This window comes from Neophocaena asiaeorientalis, unplaced genomic scaffold (assembly GCF_003031525.2).
Source record: "Neophocaena asiaeorientalis asiaeorientalis breed wild unplaced genomic scaffold, Neophocaena_asiaeorientalis_V1.1 scaffold116, whole genome shotgun sequence".
In the NCBI taxonomy this organism is placed as follows: Eukaryota; Metazoa; Chordata; class Mammalia; order Artiodactyla; family Phocoenidae; genus Neophocaena; species Neophocaena asiaeorientalis.
In genome coordinates, this window is record NW_020174561.1 from 2,770,497 (window position 1) to 2,796,901 (window position 26,405).

Sequence of the window (26,405 nt, forward strand, 5' to 3'; positions counted from 1 at the left end):
CCAGGCTTTCTCTAGTTGCGGCAAGCAGAGGCTACTCTTCATTGTGGTGCGTGAGCTTCTCATTGTGGTGGCTTCTCTTGTTGTGGAGCACAGGCTCTAGGTGTGGGGGCTTCAGTAGTTGTGGCGCATGGGTTCAGTAGTTGTGGCTCGTGGGCTCTAGAGCGCAGGCTCAGTAGTTGTGGCGCGCGGGCTTAGTTGCTCCTCAGCATGTGGGATCTTCCCAGATCAGGGATGGAACCCATGTCCCCTGCATTGGCAGGCGGATTCTTAACCACTGTGCCACCCAGGAAGTCCCCATTTGCAACTCTGATAGGTATTTTTGGCTGTCACAAAAAGTCATATTGGAGGGGGAAGTCAAGATGGCAGGCAGGGACCCCAAATAGGAGATGATAGAAACTGTTCAGTGAGAAATGATGAGGGCCTCAACAAGGGCAAGGTCAGTCCTTGTAAAGCAGAGGGGACAGACTGAACAGTTATTTGGAAATTAAGATGGATAAGTTTTAGTTACCTACTGGGTAATGGAAAGAGAAGGGAGGTATCCAAGTGACTCTCAAGTTGGGTGACTAAGTAGATTATAATTCACCAAGATGAGAAAGAGAGGAGGTTACGTTCATGATTATAGACCAAGAGTAAAGAAGCAGGAAATAGGGAGAGATGAAAGACAGAGGGAATGATTGACGGACCATCTGCATTCTTTCCTTCCCTACAAGGAGTGGAGAATCAGAGATCCAATAGAAAGGTAAAGTGTTCAAAAGCCAGAATGAGAAAGTGGCCATGCTACAGCAAAGCTCCTCTGCATTGTATGAAGTCTCTACTAACACTAGTACTTGTGTTTCACAATTTGTCTAAGTAATGAAACAAGAAAGAAAATCATTCTTCCATTATACTAACTAGTATTCTGTTCATTAAATGAAAATCAAGTCTCTCAGTTAAATTGAGACACTGGAAAGAAAATATTCAGCAGAGTTGGTTTTAAGTGATTTTGTAATTATAATATGAAGAACATAATGATATTATGATAACATAATAAATGTTATTTAGACAATAAATGAGAAAGATCCATACTGTTTGTTGATATGTGAAAAATGGAAAGCAACAAGATAGTATTAAAACACTTCAATATACTATTACTCAGGTAATACTAGAGTTTTAGTCTTCTGAAGTAGAGCTCATTTATTTAGCCCATAATTTACTTCCAAAATCAAAAAGTACCAAAAAATGGGAAAGTTATGAAAAAGACTTTCATTAAAATATGGCTCATCTCATTCTCTCATGTTCTATCAAGACAAACTATCTGCATGGATTATTATTATTTTCTACTCAATATTATTAATAACATATTTTATCTGACACACTGTAGCAACTCAATAAATAGTTTTTGAATGAATAAATATAACCTAGTCTTTTTCCCAAAAGGATTTGAGAAAGTGACATGATTTGAGAGATCTGTTACTTGAGGAATAACTTATTGAGAAGACTTTGGTAGGCATGACTGGTGTCTTCAAATACCTGGAGAACTGACTTTTGAAATAAGGATTTGATTTATTCTGTGTTGCACGAGAAGTTAGAATTAGAACTCGTAGTGGTATGAAGTTATCCAGAGGCAGAGTAGACTCAACATACTCAAGAACTTTCCAGGGATTAATACTGTCCCCATAGGGCAGTTTTCCTTCTGGAATAGGGAGAGCCCCATCAAAAAGTGCTAAAGCAGGTATGAAAAGATCCATGTCTGAGTGAGAGGCGGGTTAGAGACCTCTGAGACCCTCCAACTTTTTGTCATGGTGCTATGTTTCTTTTCCTCCTAAACTTATTGAATGAACATTTCATTTTGAATAATACTGAGTAATCCTGAAAGGATGGAAACGTCAAGTCTAATCAACAGTGTTTGGGTCAATAGATTTTATTGTAAAATATTTGCAGAAGAATTGATACTGCATTTAAATGTCCTTATCTCAAACCTAAGTGGTTTAAGAAGGTGAGCTGTGTGTTATCTATCCAACAGCCCTGCTTCTCTTTTGGGTATGAGAATAACAGAATTGTGAGTTTACAGTTATGCATGGAGATTTAAGGGTTTTCTCAACTAGCCACACATCCAATGATTGAATCCCTATAATAATGCCCTATCTAAGTGACAATCTAACTAACGCTTGATCACTTCCAAGTGTCTACAAACTCATTATCTTCCAAAACAGCTCATTCCCACATCTTTGTCCTTCCTACCTTGTGTTAAGTCTAAGAACAATACCTATCTATTTATATAAACCACTTTTAGTGCCTTGACACTCCACTAGATCACAATGTAGACTCATAAAGATAAAATCAACAGGATCTATATTTTTCAAGTAACCTAATCAATTAAAACTAAAAAATGCAATATATTGAAAATATACTTGGTTAATAATTTATCCAAGCTCTACTTTGTATATTTTTGATTTGGAAAATTGCTGCTACTCTTTCATATTAAGAGCTTCTTTAATATGAAATTTCTCCCTGATCAAAATTAACCTATGTTACATGATTTAACTTAAGCTTAACAACTGTTCTGCAGGAAACCCTTGTAAATGCTAAGCTGGTAGGAATCATCATCTAAAAACTCTAAGTAAACATCTGTCACTGACACTGTTTCAGAATTGGCTTGACAGTTGAAGGAATATATAGCTTTCATAACAGAATAGCATTCTATCATTAAGGGGAAATAAGCATCCTAAAACATTTTTTCCCTAAACTTTATAGAGTTATTCTACTAAAGTTCCATTTTTATGTGTGACTTATTTCTTCTTACCTGTGACAAAGCTTCAATATTATGCAAATAAAATGGTCTGGAAAAAATAAAAACTGGTAAAACATAGTCATGTCTAGCCATTTCAGCAATTCTCATAGCTTCTCTAACTCGATAATGAACAAATTTCAAAGCTTTAAAACTTGATTTCAGTATTTTATCCAAATACATGGAAGTATGAAGTGCTCTGCTTTTTTCCCATAGCCACTGGAGTTGGTCATTGCAGAAGATTTCATCGCTTGGGCATTTACCTGTGTAGGTCTGTGGATTTACCCTATAATCCAGATTTTAGTCTCATTTCTAAAGCCAGTGTGAGAGTATCATTCATAATACTCCTTCCAGCAGTTTCAAATTCCTCTTGGGCAACTGTTTTCACTGTCATTTCTGACCAGTCAGGATGGTGGTTTCTGGTAAAGGCTAAGGAGTAGAGGTTTTTTTGTTGTTGTTGCTGTTTTTGCGGTACGCGGGCCTCTCACTGTTGTGGCCTCTCCCGCTGCGGAGCACAGGCTCCGGACGCGCAGGCTCAGCGGCCATGGCTCACGGGCCCAGCCGCTCCGCGGCATGTGGGATCTTCCCGGACCGGAACACGAACCCATGTCCCCTACATCGGCAGGCGGACTCTCAACCACTGTGCCACCAGGGAAGCCCAGGAGTAGTGTTTCTACATTATTTTATTGCCCCAGTTTCTGTCCCATTGTGGCTTCCAGCTTTCCCAGTCAATGACAACAAGACCTTCTGACCTCGATCAAAGGACAACTTTTGCAATGTCATCAGTGGTCTTCCTTTGGAAAGGCTCATAATCTGTGGTATCCCTCCATTAAAGGATTTTCTCTCTGGAGAGAAATAAGGCTAATACCCTAATTCATTTGGATAAAGTATGGCAATTGTTGATCCACTCTGAGTCTCTAATATTTGATATAATATTAAATAATTGAGAGTTCAGATCCACATTGAAGAAATGCTGACACTGCATTGTTGGGGCAGCCCAGAAAATGTTGAAAGGTCATTTCTTGATCACTGGAGGCATTGCTGGCTTGAGGGCTGAATGAGGGAACCCTATCAAGAGCAGCAGCACTCCTAACCATGCCACCCATGGGTTACACGTGGCTCGTAGTTGTCATGATCACAGCAGTCTCCGTAAAAATAAGAAGAGGAAGATAAGTTAGACGTGATGGAGTTAAATGTTCCTTTAGTTTTATGTTACCCAATGAATAGCAGATCAAGTAAACTCATGGTAGTGTTTAAGCTGAATTTATACTTTTATCTTAACAGGGAAGAAAAAATGAGTTGTGTTTTTTTTTTTTAAACTGGAAAAGTGAAAATAAATCCAGTGAATAAAAACCAGAGTAAAAATTTTCACCCAAATCTTGAGCTATGCAAACTCTCTCTGCTAGCTGTTCTGGTTTTAATTTCCTATAATTCTGACTACATTAACCATTTGTCATTTTTATCAAAAATTAAACAGAACAAAAAGAAATATCAAATGGTACTAACAGTAAGTAATACCTGGCTTGCTATTTGAAATGCACTGGCCTCAAAAGTGTATTTGTTCATTTGTTGGTTTGTTTGATTTTTAAAACACAGCAATTGCCTTTGGAATTAGTACAGGCTAAAACAGAAAACAGGTAGAAATGGCATTTACCTGCTGTTGATTATGGATTTTGGCGCTATCTTCTCTTGGGTACGTAAATAAACCTAAAAACCAACTAATAGTTTAACTCCATGGTTTTCCCATGAAGAAATTGGACTGTTATTTTTACCAGTCAATTCTCAAATGAAACTTGACTAAGTCCCTTCTAAACAGACAGTTGAGCCAAAGAATCTTCCCCAACAAGGACTGTCTAATAATTACGCTTTCCAGCCAGGGAGATCTCACCATGAAAGTGTTACCTAAATGCAAGTCTGTGTGCCCGACACACAGTGAGGCCAAACAATACCAACACGTCAGAGTCTGGAACAGAGAAAGGTTTACTGCAGGGCCATGAAGGAGATGGGTGGCTCATGCCTTAAAACCCCCAAACTCCCTGAAAGTTTTCAGCAAAGCCCTTTTATTGGAAAGGTGAGGGAGGGGCGTGGTTAGTTGTTGCAAACTTCTTGGTGTCAGATCCTTTGTTCTTGAGGTCAGGTCAAACTCAGGTAAGGCTATTCCTGTAAATCTCCACCAAACAAATGTTACTCTCTGTTCTGACAAGAAAGGGGAAGTTCCCAAGGCACCCAGCGTGTTCTCCCAACACCCAGTCTGGGTCCTCCCGCCAGTGCCCAGGCCTGGCTGAAGAGGCAGATCTCAGTTGGTGGCTCCCTCAGGGCCAGGTCCCCAGACCCTGCCCAGGTGTCACCGCTGAGGGAGCCAGGCACCCAGGTCCTAACTGGCCTTCAGGCTCTTCAGGCCGCCTAAACAGTGGGGGCCAGGTCCCCAGACTGTGTCCCATGCAGATTGCCGCTGCCATTAGGTCGCAGAGGCAGGGATGGGGGGGAGGTTCGCTGCCGCCTCAGTGCCTGGGCCCGGCCAGTGGGCAGTCCTGGCGAGGGCTCTGGAGCCCTGCGGGACACACCCCCAGCCTGTTCCCTGGGCGCCCCCGGCTCACCCGCCAGCCCGAGGCCGGGTGAGCTGGAGGGCCCCCGGGAAGAAGGCCGGGATCTGCCTTTTCCCTCACTCTCCACCTGACGACCACCAGTCTGCAGACTGTTGGCTCAGTGCCCCTCTAACGGTCGCTCCTTGAGAGTTGATCGCTTGGTGCGGGTCGGGGGGCCCACTGCGGTGCCGACTAAAGGCTGAGCAGACTTCTAACCCGCTCTACTCTTCCCGCGTTAATGGTTTCCCGGTAACTGTTGCCTGGTAACGGAGTCCGGGCTGGGCGTCGGGCGGGGAGCGGGTAACAGCGCACAGCAATGGCCGAGCGCTAAGGGCTGCGCACTGCGCGCTCTGTTACGGTATTACATTAAACTTTTCAGAGACAAAGATGCTAAAAATCCAAAACATTGTGCTTTAGTAAAATCCAGTTAAACGTTTCCTATTCTAAAGGATTTTAATCATGTTTTCTATTTGTATAGAAGTTACACCCTCTATTTTTTACACTAGCCTATGGAAAACTTATTACTGACTTATCTTGGTCCCCGGTATGAATTTTATTATAAACTTCTACCACAGTAAAAAATTATGCTTTGTGAATTGTATGAATTTTAAAATATAATTAATTCTTTCCGCATGATGCTTAGATTTATTCCATTTTCTAGTCATTTTTATTACTCAGAATATAAAACTAGATTTAAATTTTCTGAGTCATAACATATATACAACAAATCTTTACTGAGTATCTGATGTGATTCAGGCAATGAGCCAGGTCTAGGGATACAGTGGTGAAACCAACATAATTCTACACATTGCAAAGAGTTACAGATACCGAAATGTAAGATGCAAAACTGTAAAACCCCTAGAAGATAACATAGGAGAAAATCTATATGATCTTGAGCATGGCAATGACTTTTTAGATACAACAACAAAGACACAATTCATGAAAGATTTGATCAGCTGGACTTTGGGAAAATTAAAGACTTCTGCTCTGTGAAAGATGATATCAAGAGAATGAAAAGACAAGCTGAAGACTGGGAGAGAATATTTGCAAAAAGCATATCTGATAAAAGATTATTATCCAAAATCTACCAAAAACCCTTAAAACCCAACAAGCTGATTTTAAAAGGGAAAAGATCTGAATAGACACCTCCCTAAAGAAGATATGCAAAATGCAACAGCTAATTTGGAAGACAGTTTGCCAGTTTTTTACAACGCTAAATATACTCTTACAATTTGATAGAGAAATTTTGCTCCTTGGTATTTACCCAAATTACTTTAAAACGTATGTCCACACAAAAACCTGCACAAGGATGCAGCTTTAATCATAACTGCCAAAAGTTGGAAGCCGCTAAGAGGCCCTTCAATAGATGATTGGATGAATAAACTGTGGTACATTCAGACAATGGCATATTATTCAGCCTTGAAAACAAATGTGCTATCAAGCCATGAAGTGCATATTACTAAGTGAAAGAAACCAATCTGAAAAGTATTCTCAGTATATAACCTGCTGGAAAAGGCAACGGAGACAGTAAAAAAAAAAATCAGTGGGGCTTCCCTGGTGGCACAGTGGTTGAGAGTCCGCCTGCTGATGCAGGGGACACGGGTTCGTGCCCCGGTCCGGGAAGATCCCACATGCCGCAGAGCGGCTAGGCCCGTGAGCCATGGCCGCTGAGCCTGCGCGTCCGGAGCCTAAAACAGTGAGAGGCCCCCATACCGAAAAAAAAAAAAAAAAAAAATCCGTGGACTTCTAGGGCAGTGAAACTATTCTATATGATACCGACAATCGTGGATTCATGTCATTTTTCAAAACCCTGATGTTGTAGAATGTACAACATCAAGAGTGAACCCTAATGTAGACTGTAGACTTTGGGTGATGATGATGCATCGCTCTACGTTCACCGACTGTAATGTACCGTTCTGATGCGGGATACTGACAGCGGGGGCGGCTGTGCATGTGTGGAGACGGGGTGGGGGCGGTAGGAAAACTCTTTCTGCTCAGTTTTGCTGTGAACTTAAAAATTCTTTAAAAAATAAAATCGATTTAAATGGGAAAACATTGACAAAATTGTGTTCGTGGGAGCTATATTTGCAATAGAGAAAAACACACATATGTGATCAATAAGGAGTTTGTTAAATATATTATGAAATATATTATGTAGTTCCATTAAATAGCATGAAGTATTTCCCAGTTTCTCATTGTCTTTTAACTTTTTCTCTTGTTTTGCCATGAAAGCCCTCATAAGACAAAAGTCAGGTTTAAAGATTCAATTATAGATTGATACTTCTCAAGTAAACATTTCCTGCTTCTCCCTGAAGCCACTCCATCCCCTCTTCCACCCTGAAGGAGCCAGCAGCAGCCTAGTATTTGGAAGAAAGACAATGGAGAAGAAGCAAAACATACCTCCCTTCTCTCATGACAGATATGTTCCCAAAGGATTTAAGCCAAAGAAAAAAGAAAAATATTAACTTTTTTAAATTGAACTTTGAATTTAACTCTATAACGAGTGACCAAAGTGCTAAAATCTGGTCATTGCAACTAGGGATCTGTGGATGATGCAGCTCTGAGAGGTTTGGCCTGATGTTCAGTTTAAACTGATGCCATATGCTTCAGTAAATTGGGGTTGTCCAATAAGTAGCGAATGGAAGGGCAATGGTCCCAAACAGTAATGAGGAGACACCTGTTCCTTCCCTGTCCAATGGGAGGTGACAGGTGAGAGAGAAAATAACCATCAATCAAGCGGACTTCAGGGAAAAAAGTCCAGGAGGTAGACAGTGGAGATGATTGTACAACAATGTGAATGTACTTAATATCACTGAACTGTACATCTGAAAAGTCATCAAAATGGTAAGTTGATTGTATGTTTACTTTACCATAATTAAAGAATAAACTTAAAAAGAATGCTGCAGGGGAAGCGGAAGACAGCCAGTTTTCTGTTATATCAAGAAAGTTAAGTGACCGTTCAGAAAAAGAGATGTATGATCTAGGGGATTTTCTTGACTACAGATTTTAAATTACAGAGGATATAATGGACAGGTTTGTCAGGTCAAGGAGGGATGGGAATTTGGCTCCATGACAGGGTATAGAGGAAAATACAAGTGATAAAAGTAACCTGGGAGTTTGGGCTTTATGTGTTAAAGGCATGATGGAATGCATTCTGATGGAGTCCTAAAGGGAGGTAAGTCATCAGTTCCAATTACAGCCTCATTGGTATCTTAGATATTCTGTAGTGAGAAGTATTGGGAAAGGGACATCATTTTGCCAATAGCATTCAGAGTTCTGTGGGCCTCACTTTCAATTCTGTCCAGGACAGTGTCAAAGGTGAAAAAGATGTGGTTTAGCTTTTTGTTATGCATGTTCTTCAACTAAAATGTGAACCAATTAACATGGTTCTAAACACACACGTGTATGTGTGTGTGTGTGTGTGTGTGTGTGTGTATAGAGACATATATACAGATATATATGTCTATATATATCTCCAAATTCATATGTAATTGGGGATTTCATTCTTTCCACTCAATGACAGTAAACTTTGTGATGTCTCCCAGATAGATATGTTTTTTACATATGATGAAATCAACAACCACTAAGTTCATTATGATAACACTTAATTAACTTGGGATCCAGTAAAAAATCACACTGCGGTTTACAACAACTTTAAACCAACAAAGGTTTATAATAACATCATAGAGCCTCTTACAATGTGCTGTGGGGCATTCCAGACATAGGTGAAATTTTCTCTCAAGGTATGTCTTGTTTGCATGAAAGTTGGAGCCCTGTAGAAGCCACACGGCATCAATAGATTTTTTTTTTTACCTGTAGGTTACTTACGGTTTTGATATTCTCAGAGAGAGCCATAGTAGTTTTCTAAAAAGACAAAGAAAAGAAATAATGATTAAAGCAGATTTGACTCCATAGAGCATTTGTTCAAATTCACCCATATTTCCAATTTGTAATAAAATGATGTCAGGTCAAATTCAAATTATTTAAATTCCCCTACAAAAAATTAATAACAAAGGAGTAAAAAATTTTCTATAAAGCTTATAAAATACAGACTTAGACTTTGGTTTGCTTACTTACATAGATTGCCATGGCATTAGAGCCACCTCAGTCTGATGACCTCAAGGACTCTGGAACAGGAGTCCAGACATATTTTCTGATCTTCACTGAGTCTAGGACTGTGGGAGAAAACATGAATCTTCCCTGCAGATAGGTTTCCAATTTGTAAGATCTGTCAGATGAACTCAGGCTCCCTGAAAGAGATTCGGCTGGAGCGGGTACAAGAAGAGTATAGTATTCTTGAAGGGTAGGTAGATTGAGGTCCAGCATCCAAAGATTGGAGGGAACAGGTACAAGTACAGTGTGATACTGGGCTTGACCATCTTCTGACCCCTCTTTGTCTCCTCCCTTCAAGAGCTTGCCTGCTCTGGATAAAAGAGAACGATGATATAGAAGAAAGCACTGTGATTCCTACTGCCACAGGGACCTATAATTTCCCCGTGGAATTAAAATAGCAAGCTTCTCAGATATCTGGGGAGAGATAAGAAGATCGCTCTTTCGAGGAGTGGAGTAGATTGGTAGCCACACAGAAAAGGGGTGGGACAAACCCCTTGAGTAAACCGTGACAAGGGGTCATAAAGTCTGAGCAAAGGACACTGGAGCAGGAGGAATGCAACGTGCTGATTAAGTCAGGATCTTTCTTCTCCCTTCCTCTAGGACTCCTCAAGTTACAAATTGGAGGGGACAGAGTAAAGTATTGTATAGCCACATGAGGGGTCTCAGACACTGGAGTTTGCGTATTATTACACATGTGAACCATTTATCCTCAATGGTGGGTAAAGTCAGGAAAAATATGCGAATAGCCACACTCATCACATGTTTCTTCAGGAAAAAATTGTCATGTCATATATGCCATTTACTACTGTGCTTTATTCACATCAGGTGGGTGGTGGCTTGTGAAGGTAATCAGCCTGGCTATAGTGGGGGAAAGCTACATTTTCTTAACATGTATATAGTATAGTACGGGTAAATTATGAATTATAGCATAAGGGTATATAAATAACCAACAAATTATACGAAGTTGAATCATTTCTGTAAGTTAGACAACCCAGAGTGCCACCTGAGTTCAAAACATGAAGATATCAAATGTGGTTAAAAGAAGTCTTGATAAGCTTTGAGCTGGAAGTGTATTTGAGGCTTGAACTTAAGCAGGATTTGAACAGGTTGAACTTGCAAAGGGGCTCCAGATGGAGGGAAGAGCAGGAAGAAAACTACAGAGGAAGAGAGACAAAGGGCCTGCGCAAATGGTAACACACACTGCTTTGCGAGGTGTAGATAGCTCGAGGTGGAGAAGTCTAGCAGGAAGTTAGGAATTTTTCTAGAAGTGTAGAAGTGGGAATCTTCTTTGTTGAGGAGGTGGTTGACACAAAGGAAGAAAATATCTACAGGCAAAAGGTGAGACAGGAAGATTTTGGAAATCACCTCAAAATTGAAGAAGGAGAGAAAATATCCACGAACAGAAGGAAAAAACAAAAGCCACGAGAGAATAGGGAAGTCAGGACAGTGTACCCAATAAGAGTCCACAAGCATTTAAGGAAGGTAATGAGCTGTGCAAGATGAGAACCAAGAAAAGACAATTTGCTGAGGCAATCAGATGCTGACTAGTGACCTTCAGTATAGCAGTTTCAAGACAGTTAAGGGTTTTATGAGTGAATCCACTTAGTGAAGGCAGCAATCTTCCTCAGACTCAAGTGCAGTCTCTGTGTCCTCTCGATGTCTCTCCCTAGGGATCCTTCAGCTAGAGTAAAGAGAGGATTCCGTCTCAAAAAAAGATGCCTGGATGGTTCAGGCCTCTTGACTCCCATATACTCAACTGAATTTACTCCTGAAGAGGTAAAAGAACAAACTGACACTATATTTAGAGTCATAGTAAATAATCAGGTGTGTGGAGCTTGATGTCTTTTAGTCCTGAAATACTAGTGGATTTAAGAGATATGGGTAATGCTAGCTGACACAGTAGTATACGTCTCTAGATATTTCATAATCTAAAAGATATATTATATTTGGAACAGTACTGCATCTTTCTTTTTTATTTATTAAGCCATCTTATTTTTTCAAGCAGTTGAAAATAGGCATTTGTTAATGTTTAGCTTTGCTTTTAGTATCTTTTGTTTCTGTCTTTAAAATTAAAGATTCAATACTATGGAAAGATCTATAGGCTGCTCAAAAGTGACATATACTCACCAGCACTCTTTTGTAGGGAAGTCTTTAAAAGATGAAAAACAAAAACAAAAACTTCCCAACTTGGGCTCCACAATTTGGGTTAGATTTTAAATTTTAGATTAATAATAAATGTAGCTCAAGAATACACAAAATAAAGTAGGTTGAACTTGATTTGCACCCTTAATGAGTGCAAAAAGGCAAAAGCTAAATTTAAATTTTATTAAACAGAGGATTCTCAGAAACAGAGAAGGCATCTTTTGATGATACGTAAAAATGAGAAGAAAGCTTTCCTTTAAAAAGAAGTTTCTACCTGAAGACTTTGAAAAGATTTACAGTAGAGGGAGTTGTAGTGAAGAGAAATATTTTTTAATTTAATTTTTCAAAACTCCACATGGATATTGAAAATTAGAATTATCAAGCAAACATTTATCATTTTATATATTATCAGAACCTTCTGCAGCAAGCATCTGGGAAAATCTTTATTTTTGGAAGTATCAAGTATTACATTGGTTGCTTTGGCAGTGGTTGTACTTGGAGATTACATGCTCAGTTTTCTCCCAGATTCATCAATCTCCTCCTCTTCTGGGGAGGAATAAGGGGGCAGAGAAAAGATAAAAGTGTTTCTACCATACTATTTTGGAAATTTCTTTCCCTTCAGGACACAAAAACCTTGGAAAGAAATGTGCTTCTCCAATACATGTCTACAGGGTGACAAGATATTTTGGTGTGCTGGGGACAGTCACAATTATACCCATTGTCCTAGGTTCTAGTGCACCTTTTATTTCTCAGTTTCGTTCCAATTTAGAAAATAAATTATATGTACACCCTACATATGTAGCAATTGCCCTATATAGACTCAAGAGAAGTATAACACAGATCTTTCTCAGTTTACGGTGGATTAAGTCTCAATAAGCCCATTATAAGTTGAAAATATTAAGTTGAAACTGCATTAATCTACTTAACCTACTGTACATCACAGCTTAGTGCAGCCTCCCTTAAATGTACTCAGAACACGTACATTAGCCTACTGTTGGGCAAAATCATCTAACACATAGATTGTTTTGTACTAAAATGTTGAAATGTCACATGTAATTTATTGAATACTGTAAGGAAAAGAAAAAAACAGAATGGCTGTATGGGCACAGAATAGTTGTAAGTGTACGAGTTGTTTATCCTCGTGATTGCGTGGCTGACTGGGAGCTGCAGCACTGCCGTTGCCAGGCATCACAAGAGAGTATCTTAGGGCAAATCACTAGCCCAGGAAAAGGTCAAAATTCAAAACTTGAAGTACAGTTTCCACTGGATGAATATTGCTTTTGTATCATTGTAAAGTTGAAAAATTGTGGAACCACCATAAGTCAGGAACTGCACCGAAAATAGAAATTTCAAAGATTATGTTTTCAGGGATCATTTCTATAGTTCATTATGAGAGAAGTTTCTCTGAATGTGTAGAGCACTTGAAATTCTGAGGAAGAAGCTTAGTGTTCTCTCTTGAGTGTGAAGCTGGTTCTCGGTGTTGGTTCTGCAACTGCCATTGGCCACTGATGATCAGTCTTCTCTTCCTTTGGGAGAGCAAGAAGAAGAGGACACTGTCTGAGTAAAACAAACAACAAAAAGAGAAGTTTCAAAGTACTTTCTAATTAACCTACAAACTGGAGGAATATGAAATTGCAAAAAAATTTATAAAATCAAAACAAACAATAAAATTGGTGACATCAGTCAATATGATAATTTTATTTATTAACTTTATTCTTTATTTATAAGAGTTTAACAGCTTAGAAATAAGGGTAGGGTTTTTTTTAATTTGAAAATTTAACTATAGAATTATTAGTCGTCTTCAATAAACCAATTTGTACTTTTTTACTCTTTCTCCTCATGAGAGGAAAGGCTTCATGTAATTTTTGGCTCAAGTTAATGAGCACACTGAAACATCTCACCTCTATTTAAGAGCATGCTAAGATCCATTTATACAGAATACACCAAAATTCCTCTTCTGGATTAATAACTACCAGTGCTACCCCCGAACCAACTCAATTCCACTTAAATTTAAGAAACAATAGTTTTGGACTCATAGATTGATGGAACAGAGTAGAGCCCAGTAATAAACCCACACATATATCGTCAAGTAATTTATGAGAAAGGAGCCAAGAATATACAACGGGGAAAGGACAGTCTCTTCAATAAATGGTGTTGGGAAAACCGAACAGCCACATGCAAAAGAATGAAATTGGACCATTATCTTTTACACCATATACAAAAATTAACTCAAAATGGATTAAAGACTTGAATGTAAGACCTGAAACCATAGAACTCCTAGAAGAGAACATAAGTAGTAAGTTTCTTGACATCCATCTTGGTAACGATATTTTTGGATTTGACACTAAAAGTAAAGGCAACAAAAGTGAAAATAAACAAGTGGGACTACCTCAGACTAAAGCTTCTGCACAGCAGAGGAAACCATCAACAAAATTAAAGGCAACCTACTGAATGGGAGAAAATATTTGCAAATCATATATTGGATCAAGTGTTAATATCCAAAATATGTAAAGAACTCACACAACTCAATGATAAAAAAACAAACAATCTGATTTTAAATGGATAGAAGATCTGAATAGACATTTTTCCAAAGAATACACAGAGAAGGCCAACAGATATGTGAAAAGATGCTCAATATCACAAATCATTAGGAAATACAAATCAAAATCACAATGAAATATCACCTGACACCTGTTAGAATGACTATTATGAAAAAGACAAGAAATAACAAGTGTTTGTGAGGAGGGATGTGGAGAAAAGGTAACCCTTGTACACTAATGGTGGGAATGTAAATTGGTGTAGCCACTATGGAAAACCGTATGGAGGTTCCTCGACAATTAAAAGTAGTACTATCACATGATACGGCAATTCCAATTCTGGGTATTTATCTAAAGAAAACAAAAACACCTAACTTGAAAAGATATATGCATTCCTATGTTCACAGAAGCATTATTTACAATAGCCAAGATATGGAAACAACCTATATGTCCATTAATGGATAAAGAAAATGTGATACACACACACACACACACACACATACATAATGAAATATTATTTAGCCATAAAAAGTGAAATCTTGCCATTTGCAAAAACATGGATGGATCTTGTGGGGATTATGCTATGTAAAAACAGAGAAAGGGGCTTCCCTGGTGGCGCAGTGGTTGAGAGTCCGCCTGCTGACACAGGGGACACGGGTTCGTGCCCCGGTCCAGGAGGATCCCACATGCCGCGGAGCAGCTGGGCCCGTGGGCCATGGCCGCTGAGCCTGCATGTCCGGAGCCTGTGCTCCGCAATGGGAGAGGCCCATGTACAGGCCCGCATACAGCAAAAAAAACAAACAAACAAAAAAAAAAACAGAGAAAGACAAATATAATAGGAGCTCACTTGTATGGGGAATCCAAAAAGAACGAAGCCCATAGATACAGGGAGGAAGGAGCAGATAGCTGGTTGTCAGATTGGGGGTGGGAGGGAGGAAGTGGGATAAATGGGTAAAGGTAGTCAGAAGGTATAAACTTCCAGTTATAAAATAAATAATCCATGGGGATGTAATGTACAGCATAGTGACCATAGTTGATAATACTGTATTGCATATTTGAAAGTTTCTAAGAGAGTAAATCTTAAAAGATCTCATCACAGGAAAAAAATCTTTGTAACTATGTATGATGACAGATAGTTAACTAGATTTATGGTGGACACCATCTGGCAATATATTCAATATCAAATCATTATGTTATACACCTGAGATGAATATAATGTTGTATGTCAGTTATGCCTCAATTTTTAAAAGTTTTAAAATGTTTTAGTTGGTTCAGTAAGATTTTTTCAAGTGCCTCAGTATGGAAACCAGAAGTGAAGGAGAAATAACATAAATATATGCCTAAATTGATCACATCCGCATGAGCCAACAAGGGACAGGAAATGAGGGGTGGGTAAAGGAAGATTAGTGAAGCTTCTTCTTCAAGAGGATGAAATAGACATAGAAACCAATGTTGCATAATAAATTATCTTTCAAAATAACATTGAGATTTGAAATAGATGAGTAGAAAGAATTTTTAAAATGCAGAGAAACAGAGTGACTGCATTCTAATTGAATCATAACAGATGATATAGACTTATTTGATTTTTTTATGTACCAAAGGAAAGAAACTTCTATTTTTACTTTATAATGAACTCATGTACCAAAAAAAATGTATTCAGAAAAAAATTCTTGTTGGAATTGAAGTCAAAGAAAGAGCTAGTTTAAAATGTAAGACATTCATTGTAGAAAAATATGTCTGATAAAAAGAGCAAAAAGAACAAAAAACATGGAGTCAAAATGAATAAATAAAAAATGACTAACAGAGGAGAGGAACCAAGATGGCGCAGTAGAAGGACGTGCTCTCACTCCCTCTTGTGAGAGCACCAGAATCACGACTAGCTGCTGGACAGTCATCGACAGGAAGACACTGGACCTCACCAGAAAAGATACCCCACATCCAAAGACAAAGGAGAAGCCACAATGAGACAGTAGGAGGGGGCCCAATCACAGTAAAATCAAATCCAATAACTGCTGGGTGGGTGACTCACAGACTGGAGAACACTTATACCACAGAAGTCCACCCACTGGAGTGAAGGTTCTGAGCCCCACGTCAGGCTTCCCAACCTGGGGTTCCGGCAACAGGAGGAGGAATTCCTAGAGAATCAGACTTTGAAGGCTAGTGGGATTTGATTGCAGGACTTCGACAGGACTGGGGGAAACAGAGACTTCACTCTTGGAGGGCACACACAAAGTAGCGTGTGCATCGGGACCCAGGGGAAGGAGCAGTGACCCCAGGGAGACTGAACCAGACCTACCTGCTAATGTTGGAGGGTCTCCTGCAGAGGCGGGGCGTAGCTGTGGCTCACAGTGGGAACAAGGACACTGGCAGCAGAAGTTCTGGGAAGTACTCCTTGGCGTGAGCCCTCCCAGAGTCTGTCATTAGCCCCACCAAAGAGCCCAGGTAGGCTAGAGTGTTGGGTTGCCTCAGGCCAAACAACCAACAGGGAGGGAACCCAGCCCCACCCATCAGCAGTCAACTGGATTAAAGTTTCACTGAGCTCTGCCATTCAGAGCAACACCCAGCTCTACCCACCACCAGTCCCTCCCATCAGGAAGCTTGCTTAAGTCACTTAGATAGCCTCATCCACCAGAGGGCAGACAGCAGAAGCAAGAAGAAATACAATCCTGCAGCCTGTGAAACAAAAACCACATTCACAGAAACATAGAAAAGATGAAAACACAGAGGGCTATGTACCAGATGAAGGAACAAGATAAAACCCCAGAAAAACAACTAAATGATAGGCAACCTTCCAGAAAAAGAATTCAGAATAATGATAGTGAAGATGATCCAGGACCTCAGAAAAAGAATAGAGACAAAGATCGAGAAGATGGAAGAAATGTTTAACAAAGACCTAGAAGAATTAAAGAACAAACAGGGATGAACAATACAATAACTAAAATGAAACCTACACTAGAAGGAATCAATAGCAGAATAACTGAGGCAGAAGAACAGATAAATGACCTGGAAGACAGAATGGTGGAATTCACAGCTGTGGAACAGAATACAGAAAAAAGAATGAAAAGAAATGAAGACAGCCTAAGAGACCTCTGAGAAAACATTAAACACAACAACATTCACATTATAGGGGTCCCAAAGGAGAAGAGAAAGAGAAAGGACCAGAGAAAATATATGAAGGGATTGTAGTCGAAAACTTCCCTAACATGGGAAAGGAAATAGCCACCCAAGTCCAGGAAGTACAGAGAGTCCCATACAGGATAAACCCAAGGAGAAACACACTGAGACACATAGTAATCAAACTGACAAAAATTAAAGACAAAGAAAAATGATTGAAAGCAGCAAGGGAAAAATGACAAATAACATACAAGGGAACCCCCATAAGGTTAACAGCTGATTTCTCAGCAGAAACTCTACAAGCCAGAAGGGAGTGGCATGATATACTTAAAGTGATGAAAGGGAAGAACCTACAACCAAGATTACTCTACACAGCAAGGATCTCATTCAGATTCGATGGAGAAATCAAAAGCTTTACAGACAAGCAAAAGCTAAGAGAATTCAGCACCACCAAGCCAGCTCTACAACAAAAGCTAAATGAACTTCTCCAAGTGGGAAACACAAGAGAAGAAAAGGACCTACAAAAACAAACCCAAAACAATTAAGAAAACGGTCATAGGAACATACATATCTATAATTACCTTAAACGTGAGTGGATTAAATGCTCCAACCAAAGGAAACAGGCTTGCTGAATGGTGACAAAAACAAGACCCATATATATCCTGTCTACAAGAGACCCACTTCAGACCTAGGGACACATACACATGCAACTGGAAATCAAAAGAAAGCTGGAGTAACAATACTCATATCAGATAAAATAGACTTTAAAATAAAGAATGTTACAAGAGACAAGGAAGGACACTACATAATGATCAAGGGATCAATCCAAGAAGAAGATATAACAATTATATATGCACCCAACATAGGAGCACCTCAATACATAAGGCAACTGTTAACAGCTATAAAAGAGGAAATCGACAGTAACACAATAATAGTGGGGGACTTTAACACCTCACTTACACCAATGGACAGATCATCCAAAATGAAAATAAATAAGGAAACAGAAGCTTTAGATGACACAAGAGACCAGATAGATTTAATTGATATTTATAGGACATTCCATCCAAAAACAGCAGATTACACTTTCTTCTCAAGTGCGCATGGAACATTCTCCAGGATAGATGACATCTTAGGTCACAAATCAAGCCTCAGTAAATTTAAGAAAATTGAAATCATATCAAGCATCTTTTCTGACCACAACGCTATGAGATTAGAAATGAATTACAGGGAAAAAAATGTAAAAAACAAACACATGAAGGCTAAACAATACATTACTAAATAACCAAAGAAGAAGACATACAGATGGCTAAGAAGCACATGAAAAGCTGCTCAACATCACTAATTATTAGAGAAATGCAAATCAGAACTACAGTGAGGTATTACCTCACACTGGTTAGAATGGGCATCATCAGAAAATCTACAAACAACAAATGCTGGAGAGGGTGTGGAGAAAAGGGAACCCTCTTGCACTGTTGGTGGGAATGTAAATTGATACAGCCACTATGGAGAACAGTATGGAGGTTCCTTAAAAAAGTAAAAATAGAATTACCATATGATCCAGCAATCCCACTACTGGGCATATACCCAGAGAAAACCATAATTCAAAAAGACACATGCACCCCAATGTTCATAGCAGCACTATTTACAATAGCCAGGTCATGGAAGCAACCTAAATGCCCATCGACAGATGAATGGATAAAGAAGAGGTGGTACATATATTGAACAGAATATTACTCAGCCATAAAAAGGAACGAAATTGGGTCATTTGTTGAGACATGGATGGATCTAGAGACTGTCATACAGAATGAAGTAAGTCAGAAAGAGAAAAGCAAACATCGTATATTAACACATGTATGTGGAACCTAGAAAAATGGTACAGATGAACGAGTTTGCAGGGCAGAAGTTGTGACACAGATGTAGAGAACAAACGTATGGACACCAAGGGGGGAAAGCAGTTGGGGGGTGGGATGGTGGTGTTATGAATTGGGCGATTGGGAATGACATGTATACACTGATGTTTATAAAATGGATGACTAATAAGAATCTTCTGTATTAAAAAATAAAATTCAAAAATTAAAGAAAACATAGGAGACAATTTTTGAGATCTTAGGTTAGGCAAAGATTTTATAGAGCATATATAAAAAGCAGAACCCCTAAAAACTGGGTAGTTGAATTTAACTCCCTGCTCTTTGAAAGACACTGAAAAGAAAATTAAAAGACAAACCACAGACCAGAAAGAAAATGTTTGTAAACACATATCTCATGGGAGACTGTATCAATAATACATAAAGAACTTAAACATACTCATTAAAATATTTGAACAGATGCATTACCAAAAAGAAATGATTTGGAGAGCAAACACATAGAAAGGCACTTTCTTTCCATCAGTATTCATCAGAAAAACTCACATTAAAATCACCATGAGATACTAATACACAGCTACTAGGAGAGCTAAAATTAAGCAACAACAACAAGAAAAATTGGCAACATTAAATGCTTGAGTGTGCAGAGCTGGATCCCTTCTACATTGTTGATGGGTTGCAATGGTGCAGTGTCTTTGAATAGTCTTAGATATTTACCCAACAGAAATGTAAAAAATATCCACACAGAGATTTGAACATGAATGTTTATAACAGCTTCATTCATTATAGCCACATACTGGAAACAACCCAACTATCCATCAATTTATAAAGAGATATATAAATTGGGACATATTGATCTAAAGAAATAAGGGCTGAGCAATAAAAAGGAGTGAACTACTGATGAACAACAGGATTAATTTCAGAAGTGTTTTGGTATGTGAAAAAAGCCAGGTCATTTATAAAACATTCTAAAAAGGCAAAACTGTAAATACAGAGATCAGTAGCTGCCAGAGCCTGGGGGTGAGGGATTGACTCTAAAGGAGCAGGAGTTAATTGTTTTTTTAAATCAATCCTTATTGGAGTGTAGTTGATTTATAATGTTGTGTTAGTTTCTGCTGTACAGCAAAGTGAATCAGTTATCCATATACATATATCCACTCTTTTTTTGGAGTTAATTTTTGAAGTTACAGCAAGGTTTTCTATCTCAGTTGGGGTGATGATTATCCTTTATATTTGTCACAGCTCACCAAGCTTCACACTAAAGATGGGTGAATTGTGCTGTTTGTGAATCGAATTTCATTAAAAGTGACTTAAAATTTCATTATAGCAAAATGTATAACCATACTTTTAGAGACATTCAGGAAATTATCAAATGCATTTTCTTGAGCTAGGAAAAGTGTTTCAAATTGTTTCACTAATTTTCTTCTCTTTATTCTTAGAAATTTTCCATTTCCATTATCGTCTCCTTTTATATAACTTAGGTTTGGGTCTTTTCATTGACCAGAAAATAAAAAATAATCTGCTCCGTGTTAGGCTTCTGTGGGTCTCCATACCTGCAAGAACTCAGCCAGCGCCTCCAATCTTCTCACCATTGGAGGCCACGTTTGATGCCTCTTTCCCACCTCAGCGGGTGTGAGCCGAGGGTCCACGGTGGAGGGCTGCCAAGTCCTAACAGCGACTTTCCACAAAGGTAGCCTTTGAGGTCTGTGGTTGCCATGGCTACTGGCACGACCAAATTTGAGTACACCACTGCTTTAAAACAGTCAAAGAATTTTAAAATAGGGTTGATCTATTAGATTGAGACATGGATTATAAGCCATCTTGACATAAGAGAAGGTGACATTTTCTCTGTGATACAAATTTTAGAGATAGAATAAATAAGTTTAAACATACTACAGTTTTCTTTTTTTTTTTTTAATAGTCTATCATTTACTTGAGGAGAAAATGAGGAAACCTGGACCAGTAATAAAACATTGACATTGATTGGCTCATAGAAACCCAAAGGGTCAAAATGGTCACCCCATTAAAGTGGGGTCTAAAGGGGTCAGGGGCGTGTTGACTCAAATGTGGCTCGCAGTGATCATGTCTCCAGTACCCACATGTATATTTGGGGCTGATATATTTAGCAGTTGCAATAACCTCATTTTGGTTTCCAGTCCTGTGGGTAAGACCCATCAGTGTAAGGAAGCCCTGAAATTGCACCCAAGTCAAGGTAGTAAATGAAAACCAATTATTACATCCTAAGTGAGAGAGTGGAAATTAGTGTCACCGTTAAAATTGTGGGATGCAGAGGTGGTGGTCATGATCACATCTCTGTTTAATTCACCTGTCTGATCTCTGCAAAAACCAGAGGAAACCCAGAGAATGACTATAGAAGTCTGTACCTTCCAGAAGTCACCAGCCTCACTGAATGTTGGAATGGACTATTAAAGGCAAACTTACATGGCCAGGCAATACTCTGAATAGATGTGGTTCTGTACTTCAGGGTGCCATATTTGTAATATGTCAAAGGTTTCGCTATGGTGATTTTTGCTCAATAAAAAAAACATGGGTTTGGGAAAAAAATGACCAACAAAAATGTTAACAAAAGAATTCATAATTGCCTTTCAAAGTAGTCTATGTTTAAAAAGATCTAGAAAAATTAGTCTGCTGTTAAAAGAGTAAGAATTGAAAATATTAGTTAAAAAGGAGCTATGAAAGTAAGTGATTTTTTTCTTCGGTACTGCCTTTTAACAAGAAAATTACAGGAAATGTACGATTAAGGAATAACATCTTTACATAAGGCCATGAGGGGAAGAGAAGAGAATACATTGAATGTGACTCAGTCAGAGGGAAGTGGCATCACTGTGACAATACAAAAGGAGTTTGTAATGAACCTGCTGATGTGTTTAGAGTTAACTGATAAAGTGGTTGCTTCCCCTGAATGATTGTAATAGCCTCTTACAAGTCTCCCAACTTACACTCCTGTGTCCTCCAGTCTAGTTGCAACATGGCAACCACAGTGTCCTCTTAAAACCTTAAGTCAGATCATACCCCTCCTGTGCTCAAAGCTCTTCAATGATGCCCCATGTGCCTCAGAGTAAAACTTAAGGTTTTACATGATCCTGCAAGGCCCTGCATGATTGGGACACAGTTACCTACCTCTCTGGCTTCCTCTCCTGACTCTCCCCTGGATCACTCTCTAGTCACACAGGCACCCTTGGAGTTCCTACAACAGACCAGTCGTGTGCCTCCCTAAGAGACTTTGCTCCAGCTCAGTAGTTCTCAAAGGATGCCCCAGGGATCCCTGTAAGTCCCCAGGACCCTTTCATGGGATCTAAAATGTCAACTATAAAACAAAAGCTCAACAAATTTGAAGAGTGTAAAAGAGACCTGAGACCATAACACTGAGACTCATTGCCCAAGCTAATCCACTGCAGCTTGGAGGGCTCTTCCCTCACATATCTGCTTGGCTCAGTTCCACACCTTCCTCAAGACTTTGCTTGTGCTTCACTCTCCCAGTGACCCTACCCTGATCACCTCCTCTAAATCTCAGACTTCTGAGTCTCACTCACATTTTCTCTTTCCCACGACATTTATTACCTTACAACACATTATATAATTTACTTAAATATTATACTTATTGTCTATCTCTACAACTCTACAACGCAAGCTTTGAAAGGGTGAACGTCGTGGTCTGTTTTGTACACTGATCTATCCCAAGAGCATAGAAGAGGGCCTGATACTTAGTGGATGTTTGTTGAATGAATAAATGAATGATGAACAGCTGATAAAAATAGATTTCCAAGACACGTTGAAGTAATAGCTTTACAAAACAAAGCAAATGTTACATACATTCATCAAAATTTAATAAATGGGGAAAATGTTTAAGTGTCTATAAGCATCTAAAGAACAAATAATAATAAAAAGCAACATAAAGACTACTACTTTCTCTGGTGAACCTGTTGGCACAAGGAAAGAAATCTTTGAAAGACCTTGTATCAGTAATTACGTGCTCCAGTCTGCGAATGAAACACACCACTTCCATCACAACTAATTACTCATTAGCTAGAACTAGCCACGTGGCCCCTCCCAACCAAAAAAGGGACCAGAAAGTACACTCCCACCATCTACCTGAAGGCAAGAACCTGGAAATATTTCATGACTAGCACTACCACATGGTGAATTATGTTTCAAATTTGGTAGAACAATTTAATAACCAAGATTAATAAAATTTCCTGGGCTTCCCTGGTGGCACAGTGGTTGAGAGTCCTCCTGCCAATGCAGGGGACACGGGTTCAGCCCCAGTCTGGGAAGATCCCACATGCCGCGGAGTGGCTGGGCCCGTGAGCCATGGCCGCTGAACCTGCGCGTCTGGAGCCTGTGCTCCGCAACGGGAGAGGCCACAACAGTGACAGGCCCGCGTACCGCAAAAAATATAAAAAAAAATAAAATAAAATAAATAAATAAAATTTCCTGTGACATTAGTTCAGAATATGCAATGATTGTAAAAAACAAATAATGCTAATTTTATTATAAATAATAAATGGTTTATTAAGACATATAGCAGAAAATAGGTTAGGATATGTTACAGTCATTATAATGAATTTTATTAATGATTTGGACTTGGGAGTCTTCATTTGTTACCCACATCTTTCCTTCCTTCCTTCCTTCTTCCCTCTCTTCCTTTTTTCCTTCCCTCTTCCTCCCTTCAGCAAATAAGTATTGAACTCCTCTATGTACAGCTAAGGGTACTGGATGATGAAGATACAACAGTGAATAGACAAGATTCCTGTCCCCACAGAGCTCATAATCTATTGGCGACAAACAGGTAAGCAGAGTTTGCAAATGAAAAAGTTATAGATTGTGATAAATGTTATAATGGAGATAAACATTTGATAAAGAATGAACAGGAGAGTCAGGAAAGTCTGAAGTGATACCGGAGATGAGAGCTGTGGGCTGTGAAGGAGCTAGTCCTGCAAAGACCCCGAGGAAGAGAATTCCAGACACAAAGAACATGAGTGAACAATTTCAGAGTCCTGCGTGGTCTGAGCTGTGGGAGGAAGGGGGAGAGTGGTGAGGGAGAAAGAGAAGCAGGCAATGAGCGACCACGCAGGGCTTAGCTGATGAAGGTGACGAGGTTCGATTTTATTCCAAGAGCAATGGAAAGTCATCAAAGGCTTTGTAAGCAAGGGATTGACCAGATTCCTCTTATGTCTCTAAAAGATTACATTCGCTTCTGGGAGAGATACAGAATGGATGGGGGACTATTAGGAAGTTAAATGCAGAAATCCAGTTGGTTTTGATTAAGTTTAGATAATGAACATGGGGAGAAAGGAAGACTCAACACATATTTAAGAAAGCCAACAAGATTTCATGCTGGTACATATGGAATCTAAAAGAGAAAAAAAGTGGTTCTGATGAACCTAGGGGCAGGAAAGGAATAAAGAATGGACTTGAGGACACAGGGAGGGGGAAGGGAAGGCTGGGACAAAGTGAGAGAGTGGCATTGACATATATACACTAGCAAATGTAAAATAAATAGCTAGTGGAAAGTAGCTGCATCACACAAGGAGATCTGCTCTGGTGGTTTGCGACCACCTAGAGGGCTGGGAAAGAGAGGGTGGGAGGGAGACACAAGAGGGAGGGGATATGGAGATATATATATACATATAGCTGATTCACTTTGTTATACATCAGAAACTAACACAACATTGTAAAGCAATTATACTCCAATAAAGATGTTTAAAAATAAACAAATCAATCAATTAATTAATTAAAAAAAGCAAAGACCAAGTACTGACATTAAAAAGAAAAAAAGATATGCTGGATTAGATGTGGAGATGAAAGAAAAGGGAAAACTCAAAGACTGAGGAAATTGGCTGGATGGTGAGGCCATTTACTGAAATGGAAAAGGCAGAGAAGAAATAAATCGGAATTGTGGGCAGTCAAGAATTCTTTATTTAACATACTAAATTTTATGTGCTTCTTAAATATCCAAGAAGAGATTCCACGCATTCTGGAAATTTTAACATTAATTTAACATTTATTAAGCACTTATTATGAGCACTGTATTCAGAATTTAATATATATAGCAGGGTCAGAATTTTACGTCATACTATGTAATGTATACATTTTACATATACATATATATGTTTATTTATGAATGTACTTCTTATCGTAAATAAATTACATAAAATGTAATTGCTTTATTTTGTCTACAACTACTTTGGTTTTCAACTTGAATTCCCTACATTTGAATAGGAAAAAAATTAACTGTCCAATTCCATTTAAATTTAATCCAATCCAACATCTTTAAAAGTATAATGTTTCTGGGCTTCCCTGATGGCGCAGTGGTTGAGAATCTGCCTGCTAATGCAGGGGACATGGGTTCGAGCCCTGGTCTAGGAAGATCCCACATGCCGCGGAGCAACTAGGCCCATGAGCCACAACTACTGAGCCTGCGCGTCTGGAGCCTGTGCTCCGCAACAAGAGAGGCCACGACAGTGAGAGGCCCGCGCACTGCGATGAAGAGGAGCCCCCGCTTGCCACAACTAGAGAAAGCCCTCGCACAGAAACGAAGACCCAACACAGCCAAAAATTAATTAATTAATTAATTAAAAGAAGGCTCAACGTCAAAAAAAAAAGTATTATGTTTCTTTCTATAGATTAAAAGTCTCATAGGGTCTTCTCCATTCTTCTGCCTCTCTCCCTAAGGATGGTGCCCTCTCATGCAGGGGTACAACTTATACAACTGCGTGGCAACAGGGAAGTGTCAGGGGCCTTGAATGTAATATCCTTTGCCTCTTCTGGTTTCTAGTGCAATATTCTTTATCCACCAGGATGTTGCTGAAAGCTCTCCAGCCCGATGCTCAATCTCTTGGGGTCAGTCTACCGCACGCAGGATCAAAGGCAACGCAGGAAGCCTAAATCCCCAGGCCTTCCTCCACGTGAACATAGTTCATTCTTATGTGCCTGTGCTGCAACTTGGGACATGGCAGCCCGCATGTTTGCTTCCTCCCAGAATCTCAAATGGTGAGTAGAAGGGTGAAAGAGTACCTCTCCATTCTCTGTGTTCCTTGCAATTAAAGAATGCCCAGGTCTAGGCCAGAGCCAAAACCCAGAGAAGGAAAAATGCAGAGACATCCACTCTCTTCATTCTCCTACAGTCCTCTTCTTCCCATAATTACCCTTAGTTTGAAAGGAGTGTGTTTTACCCCAGAGAGGGCCTGGCTGGCCGCCATAGGTAGAAGGGGAAACATCTCTCCATCACTGGTTAACTGCTAAGCTGAGTCCTCTAAGCTTA

The 26,405-nt window shown here is 39.3% G+C and overlaps 1 non-coding gene across 1 annotated transcript; it reads left to right on the forward strand.

The window, feature by feature from the left end:
* Positions 1 to 12,959: 12,959 nt before the first annotated feature.
* On the forward strand, positions 12,960 to 13,173 carry LOC112408273 (small nucleolar RNA U3). The gene has a single exon (XR_003004919.1). It is a non-coding gene; the product is annotated as a small nucleolar RNA U3 (small nucleolar RNA).
* The last annotated feature ends 13,232 nt before the right edge of the window (positions 13,174 to 26,405 follow it).